Here is a 7,686-nt window from a genome sequence, read left to right on the forward strand (position 1 = left end):
TGCCCTTTGGGCAGGGGGCTGGACTCGATGATCTCCCGAGGTCCCTTCCAGCCCTAATGTCTATGAAATCTATGAAATCTAAGCAGGTATAGTATGGCTAAGTGATGACTGAGAGTGGGAAAAGAAGACTAGGCAGTCACTTTGCTGGGGTCACCTGACCCCCAGTTATCTTTCCTGCTTAGTGCAGGGGCTGGACACAATGATCTACCAAGGTCCCTTCCGGCCTTACAATCTATGAAAAGGCATGATAATGCTTACATGGACTGCTTAAGAATACAGATGCTTAACTTGGTATGAATAATTTCACTGATACTGGGATAGAAGGAAGAAAAGGAATTATTAAGGTAGAACAAGGTATTAGATTTTGAGTTGAGCTGAGCTGTGGTTTGCACTGTATCTACAAAATTCAGATAATTTAGTTATTTTTGTTTTCATAAACAATCATGAATTATAAGGTCATTTATCTAGATGTATAATGTGCTTATTATATCAGTTAAAGACCAACTGATATTTGCTTGTACTGGTTTAAAGACATTACTGGGAATTCTATGGAGTTATAGCAATATAAAACTGGTGAGAGAACAGAAGCAGGACCATAGAACTGGGACATATTTACAGACAATTAAGACATGCTGGAAGTACACGTGGATGACACATGGTTTTAGGAAAACCAGACTGAAGGGAAATTGAAATGAAATTTGTATTTGCTGAATCTAAAATAGGGATAATAGAATAGAATTAAGAAAGTGTAAAGCCTGAACCGTAGGGAAAAATAACAGAAAGCCTGTGAATAAGATGTTTTAAGCTGTGAAATAGTTTAGTTTCCTAAAGCTCCATCTCTTCAAAGATTTCATTCTAGATGGGAGCTGGCATTAGAAAATATATAGTAAGGAATATGCCTGCACTGACCATAGGGGTCAGCTGGTACTGATAAGGTATTCTCTGTGTATAGTTTCAATGATTCTATAAACAGCTTGCATCTAAGATGTCAAAATATGTTTTTGTAGCTAGGAGTTTGATTGTTCTCTATGAAGGCAGCCAGGTTGGTTTCACTTCTAATCCTTTTTTCCCCTCTTGGCTAGTATTAATGCAATCATTTTTAAAAGGTAATTCCAATATTTTCCTTTTTCAGCCTGACTGACTCAATCCTCAGTTGCTAGTCATCAACACCTGTGTTTTGTGCAGTGAACCGAATGACCTTTTCTACCTAGTCAGGACAAATCTTTTTTTTCCTGAGCTGAGACAGGCACTTTCTTCATCAACAGCGAACATGTCAATTTAAAGCTAAGTGGGAAAACTGAACTCTGGCATACTAGGTCCTGGAGGCAGCCTTAATTTATGTGCTAGCAAAAGTTACGTGGATTTTATTCAGTACAAAAATGAGTAGTTGCTATAGTTACTGAAGAATCAAAAGATACTGTACTATCCAAAACCTTAGAGGTAAAGAATATTATTTTTAAAGGACATGTTTGCCAATGAATAAGAATGACCCCACCTTCCTTCCTGTAATGTTTTAATCAATAGACTCGTTTTACATCATGATCATTTCTGTAATAGAGTATGGTAAATTTAAAATAATATTGAGCCATACATGGTGTGGCTATGTAGCATATAGCTACCTCAGATAAGCTTTAGATGCTGAATTTCTTTCTCAACAGATAGATGCAAGGTGCTGAAATAGTTATATAAAGGAACATGCTGCAGTAAACCAATTCATTTAGCTTTTTAAAATTACTTTCTAAACATTTTTAAATAGGATAATTCTCCCCATTTCTTGTCTTCTTTTTTTAAACCATTAAAAATATAAATGAACATTTTAAAATTGGCTTGGGTACCTGATATTTGGTGCAAAAATCCATACATCGACCCGAGTTTTTAGAGGCCCTGAGTACCTGCATCCCCTACTGAAATCAAATAAACATGCAATTGCCCAGTACTTTTGAAAATTAGGCTTTAAAGTTAACAGCGGTAAAGCTGGAGTGGTAATCCAAGTGTTTCCACCAAGTTCTGCTGCCAGAGGCTAAAAATTCCATATACTGTGTATTACATGCCTTATAAGAAATTTGGATCACTGAGTATTTGGGATCAGAGATTTGTACAGTGGCTGTAAGACTGGGGAGCAGCATGGTGGGGAATGGAAGGATCAAGTAATGAACTGACAAGACCATTTTGGAAAGATAAGAAAAGATACTAGAAGACTCCACTAGATAGTGACAGGCAGAGGTAGGAAGCTGTCTGAACTCTGATGAATAAAGTTAGCAAAATGGTCAAGCTAAATAAGTAACAATTTAGCAGGTCCCATTCCTAGAGATCACATAAGAAAGCACTTTATTAGGAACTGACACGACCAAGAGCACTGTTGCTTTCTTGTTTAAACTAAACATTTAAATGTCTAAAGTTTCTCATCCTTTGATATGATTTTTTGTGTTAATTTAAAGGAAATCTGTGCTTTTCACACATTTTGGTTATACCTCTGCTCCTAATGGAGTCATCACACCTCAGTCTTCTTTTGAAATATGCCAGTATAAAACAGAGGTCATGGCTGTAAATTAGAATAGAAGCACCAAAGCTCGTGAACGTTATAGGAAAAGAAGAAAAGGAAGATGGAGACCAGGTTTTGAGCCAAATAAAAGTAGCCAGGAACAGAGACAGACAAAACACTAATTAAAGATTGTTTATGTTTGTTTCATTTAGCACCACGAAAATGAATAAATAAGTCCATTGTTCACTAACAGTGGATTTGGAGTAAATCTCTAAGACAATAGAAACTCTGCAAAAATGTATGTGGTAGTATGTTTTTCTCTATAGAGAAATATTCTAGTTGATTCATTTCCTTAAAAGGTTACTTACCTACATGGAAAAAGTGATTAAAGAAAAGGAAAACATCTGGAGTACTGTGTCCAGTTTTGGACACCCCCCCCCTCCCACTACAGAAAGGCATGGACAAATTGATGAGAGTCTGGCAGAGGTAAATGAAAATGGTGAGGGGGCTGGGGAACATGACTTATGAGGAGATGCTGAAGGAACTGGGTTTATTTAGTGTGGAGAAGAGAAGACAGAGGGGATTTAATAACAGCCTTCAAGTACCTTTAGGGAGCATGGAGCTAGATTGTTCTCAGTGGTGACTGATGACAGAATAAGAAACAATGGTCTCAGGTTGCATTGAGGAAAGTTTAGGTTAGATATTAGGAAAAACTTTCACTTGGAGGTAGTAAAGCACTGAAACAGTTTACCAAGGGACGTTGTGGAATATCTATCCTTAGAGGTTCTTAAGAACCATCTGGACAAAGCCTTGGTGAGGATGATCTAGTTGGAGATGGTCTTATTTTGAGTGGGGGGTTGGACTAGAAGACCTTGTGAGGTCCCTTCCACCCCTAATTCTGTATGATTTTATGATCGTATGAATACTCAAAGAATATGAAGACTCTTGGAGGACGTTAGATTCTTTGGAAGTTTCATTAAAAGACTATTTTCTAAAGCAATTAAGGTCATGGTATTAAAAATTTAGGTATAGAAAAAGTAATACTTTTAAAAATCTGAAACACTTGCATTATGGACACAGGAACGAAAATGGACATAATCATTAATTAATTGGTTACTTATTTGGGTCACAGAATGGACCAGAACTATATACATAATTAGTATGTTTATTTTTGGAGAAATTGAAAGGGCCTACTGTGCACATAGTCAATTAAATATATATGCTTACCATGTTCAGAGAATTTAGAACTGATTCTGCAGACAATGGGCTGGTGGTATGGCAAAGTCCTTCAATCTTGTACAAAACCTTCATGTGTAGTTTGTAGTTACCTTGCACTGATTGTTTTTTTATATAACATTATGCCTGTGGTGATTGACCTTGATTTCACAGGGCCTATTTTCACGGCACTATTAATATTTATTCTTCAGTAGTATTTGGAAGCAACAATTGGTGATTATGGCATTATTGGTCTAATTGAAAGTAGGGTAGATTTGCACCTTATAGACTAAACAAAGTGTGTATATATGTGTGTGTGTGTGTGTACGTATATATATAGTATACAGCACATACTTTCATGAGCTGAAGCTTACTTCGTAAGATACTGAAGTGAGCTTCATGTCACACAAGTTTTTGCTGTATATATCTACCAAAGCAGATGTGTGTATATGTATATATGTATATGTATGTATGTTAGTCTGAAGTCCAGTAGAAGTCAGAGTAGAGTTGCACCTTATAGACTAACCAAAGTAGTAGTTCTATCTATCTTGGTTAGTCTATAAGGTGCAATTCTACCCTGGCTTCTATTGGACTTCAGACTAACATGGCTAACTACATCTCCCTATTATTGGCTTAAGCCTTACCCACAAATACAATGAAAAGAAGACAGTGCCTTCCCCACAGAGCTTATGGCTTCATCCATTTAAGGGTTTATACATGTGCATAATTTCAAGCAGGTGAATAGTATCAGGGTCTTTGAAGTATTCTATGAAAATATTCTTAATTTCCTCTTTTCCTTTTGTATCTATAGGAAGGGTGATGGGAAATTACTGATCTAGCTTTCTTAGCTTCCCATTCCCCTTCTCTTTGCTTTAGATTGCTTAATCCAGTATTCTATAAAATGACATATTCTTCTGTTTTTAGTGTTCTATAAACTGGCATATTTTTCAGCTTTGACTAAATTATATTGATTTGGAGAAAAATGGAAGAAAGACTTTGGCTGAGTTCTGAAAATGCTCTTCCAGACAGAGATGAATAAGAATCTATACAGCATGAACATTACTATCACATCATCTTAATACAGTCAAAGGAGCTCTGACAGTAATCACAGAGGAGGCAATTTCCTCTAAGACCCCCAAGAGGACTAACAAGCAGCGATTGTTTCACTAACTTCAGTTTATCACAGATCCTTTCTTCTTCTGTAGCTGTGATAACCAGGGATCCTATAAAACCATTCTCCATAGAAAAATGTGGAAAAACATTTTTACAGATAATCTTTAGAATTTCCAGGAAAAAAAAATTACTGAAAATTAAATTTTGGATCTCCAGTGGGAGCCAGTGGGACCCTTGGCCAATCAGCATGGGTGGTGTGTGCGTGCATGCGTGTGTGTGTATGTTGGGGGGGGCCTCACTACAGAAAAATGTTTTTTATGTGTTTTTATCAGAGAATTTATTTTTTTATCATAGAAAACTAGGATCCCTGGTGACGACTAATAGTTGGAAGAGTGATTCCATAAAACCTTGAGATTGGCAGGAAGTACTAGTGGCCAATGCCAAGTGACAACCAAACAGTGGAATGTACTAGGATGTAAAGTCAATGGAAATTTTGTCATTAGCATCAATGGAGCCATGAGTCCATATAGTGAAGTGGGGGTCTGTGTGAGAAGGCACCCAAGGGTGAGTGTAGAATCTTTAATAACCTTTTGGATTTGCTTTTACAGTAGATAACTGGGGAGCTGCTTAATTCAGTAGCCTGAATTCTAGAGATGGGGGGTACCTAGTGTCTTGCTATATGTGGTTTAGTGTCACTTACCTCTAAAATGGAGATGTGAAAAAAGTCAGTTTTTTTCCCTCTTTTTATACAAGCAAAATGAAAATAAGCATGTAAAATTTTATCATTTATCATGTAGACTCTTCAGTCTAAATTATGCTTTTGATAAAATATGCCTTTAAATATAATTTTAGATAGTTAAAATTATTTTATAAACATATTGTTTGACTATTAACCATGGGAATGAGTTATTCAACTAAAGATGAAAATATTTTTAAAATTCCTCAATGTAGACATCTTGTAAATCTTTGTCAACTACTTCAGAAAACAAAAGGCATCAAACACTCAACAGTGAGACTACTGTAAAGCTGCAAACAGCAGAAATAATCCATCAGGCAGGGACTCTCATCTTTGTTTCTATCATAGAAGGCAATTCCATGCAGAGATGCCCTGAATTAGCTCTACTCATTTTGGCTCTGGAACTGGAAGAAATATAGCTGTTAGCATGGCACTGTTCCAGGGCTACTTAGTACAGCTGAGAAGTTGCATTGACTTGTTCATTATGTACACACACAACTCTGATTCTTTACTGCTGGCTATTGGAACTACATAATAAGAAATAAGAATGAATAATCAACCTATAAGTGACTCGCTAACCAAGCCAGTTTTATAATGGCATCTTCAATTAAGGTTGGATGAAACTGATGGATAAAATTAGGGTGAAGAAACTTCTTAGTCTGTATTTAACATGGTTTTCATCAGTTATTTCACTTTTTGATGAACTTCCATGAGACTTAACATTTTTGTAGTGAAAAGTGTAGTATATATTTTTTGTAGTGAAAAGGCTAATAATATATATACAAATATATTTTTTCAACCACATTTTCAAGAAGAAGGAACATGCCAGTATAACTGACTCAGAACAGATCTTTTTTTTTTTTTTTTTTTAAAAAAGGAGGGCCATCAGTTCCATTCTAGTCTGTGGTGCCAAAGGCTTTGTTTGCATTTACGGCAATCTCCAAGCTTTTCTTAATTATGAAGCAGGTATGTGTCAGAGTTTTTCAAAAAGCAGGGGAAAAATATTAAACCATTTAAGTGACTCATACATAGAATTTTAGTTTGACCATACATGAATGTATGAAAAAATGGAAGAAAAAATGGCCTTTTTATTAACTTTCCATACACATTTGTACAAGCAACATTTTGTTTGCAGAAAAGAAATTTGGACCCATATCCAGGTTATCTTACTAAACAAAAGTAGAGGTGAGTAGAAGCAGAGTCATTCATAAAAATTATGTCACCTGGTCATGGAATGGAAATAGTGTGCTGTGACCTATGTGAAAACTTAGGTGGCTTGAATAGACACATTTTGAATAGTATCTACTTTAAATTACAGATACAGCCAACAGTTTGTAAGCATTCCAGAGGCAGCAGTTTCTTGCAAGTAAATAAAGGAATAGAAGTGAGCTAAAACACGGAAAAAACTACTAAGAAGAAAAGGGGTAAATTTACTCTGTGTGTATTGCCAATTGTTTGCCCTGCTCTGATGCATTATGGGTAGTCTTGGCAGAAGTCCCTTTTTTATTTTGATAGCTAAAATTGTTTATTTTTAAACGTTTGTTTTGATTTTTATTGATTGAAATTTTAAGGCTTGCAGAAGTATGCACATTTTTTCATTTGTATTGGTTTAGTGTGCACCCTCATGTGTACATACACATGTGGCAACCATTGCAGGAGCTGGGGCCATGCTGGTAAGAAGAGGTTGGAGAGGCAGGGTTGGTAGCACCAGGGAGCTCAGTGTTGCTGGCTCCTCTCACTGCCCAGGGCCCTGCTAGGGCAGGGGCCAAATTCCCATGGAGCCTGGCCCAACCCAGCCCTAGTGAGGAGGACAGGGCAGGGATGGCAGCAGCTGTGACCAGCTCCTCCCCAGAGGGGGGCACTGCCTGGGCAGCTGGTTGCCATGCCTCTGCACCCCAAGACACCTAAAGACCTTCACTCTACTGTCCTTCCTTCCCCCATGAGGCCACATAGCACAATGTACATAGTTGCACGGGGAAGAGTATACTTTGCTGGTGGTGGGAAGCAGGGTTGGTGGTGGGGTCTGCCGTTGGGGAGAGTAATAAAGACTGTTTCTGGAAACTGTTCACAGTTTGCATGGTGTTTCATAGATTTCATAGACATTAGGGCTGGAAGGGACCTCGGGAGATCATCGAGTCCA

This window comes from Crocodylus porosus, unplaced genomic scaffold, assembly GCF_001723895.1.
Source record: "Crocodylus porosus isolate Cpor-Errol unplaced genomic scaffold, CroPor_comp1, whole genome shotgun sequence".
In the NCBI taxonomy this organism is placed as follows: Eukaryota; Metazoa; Chordata; order Crocodylia; family Crocodylidae; genus Crocodylus; species Crocodylus porosus.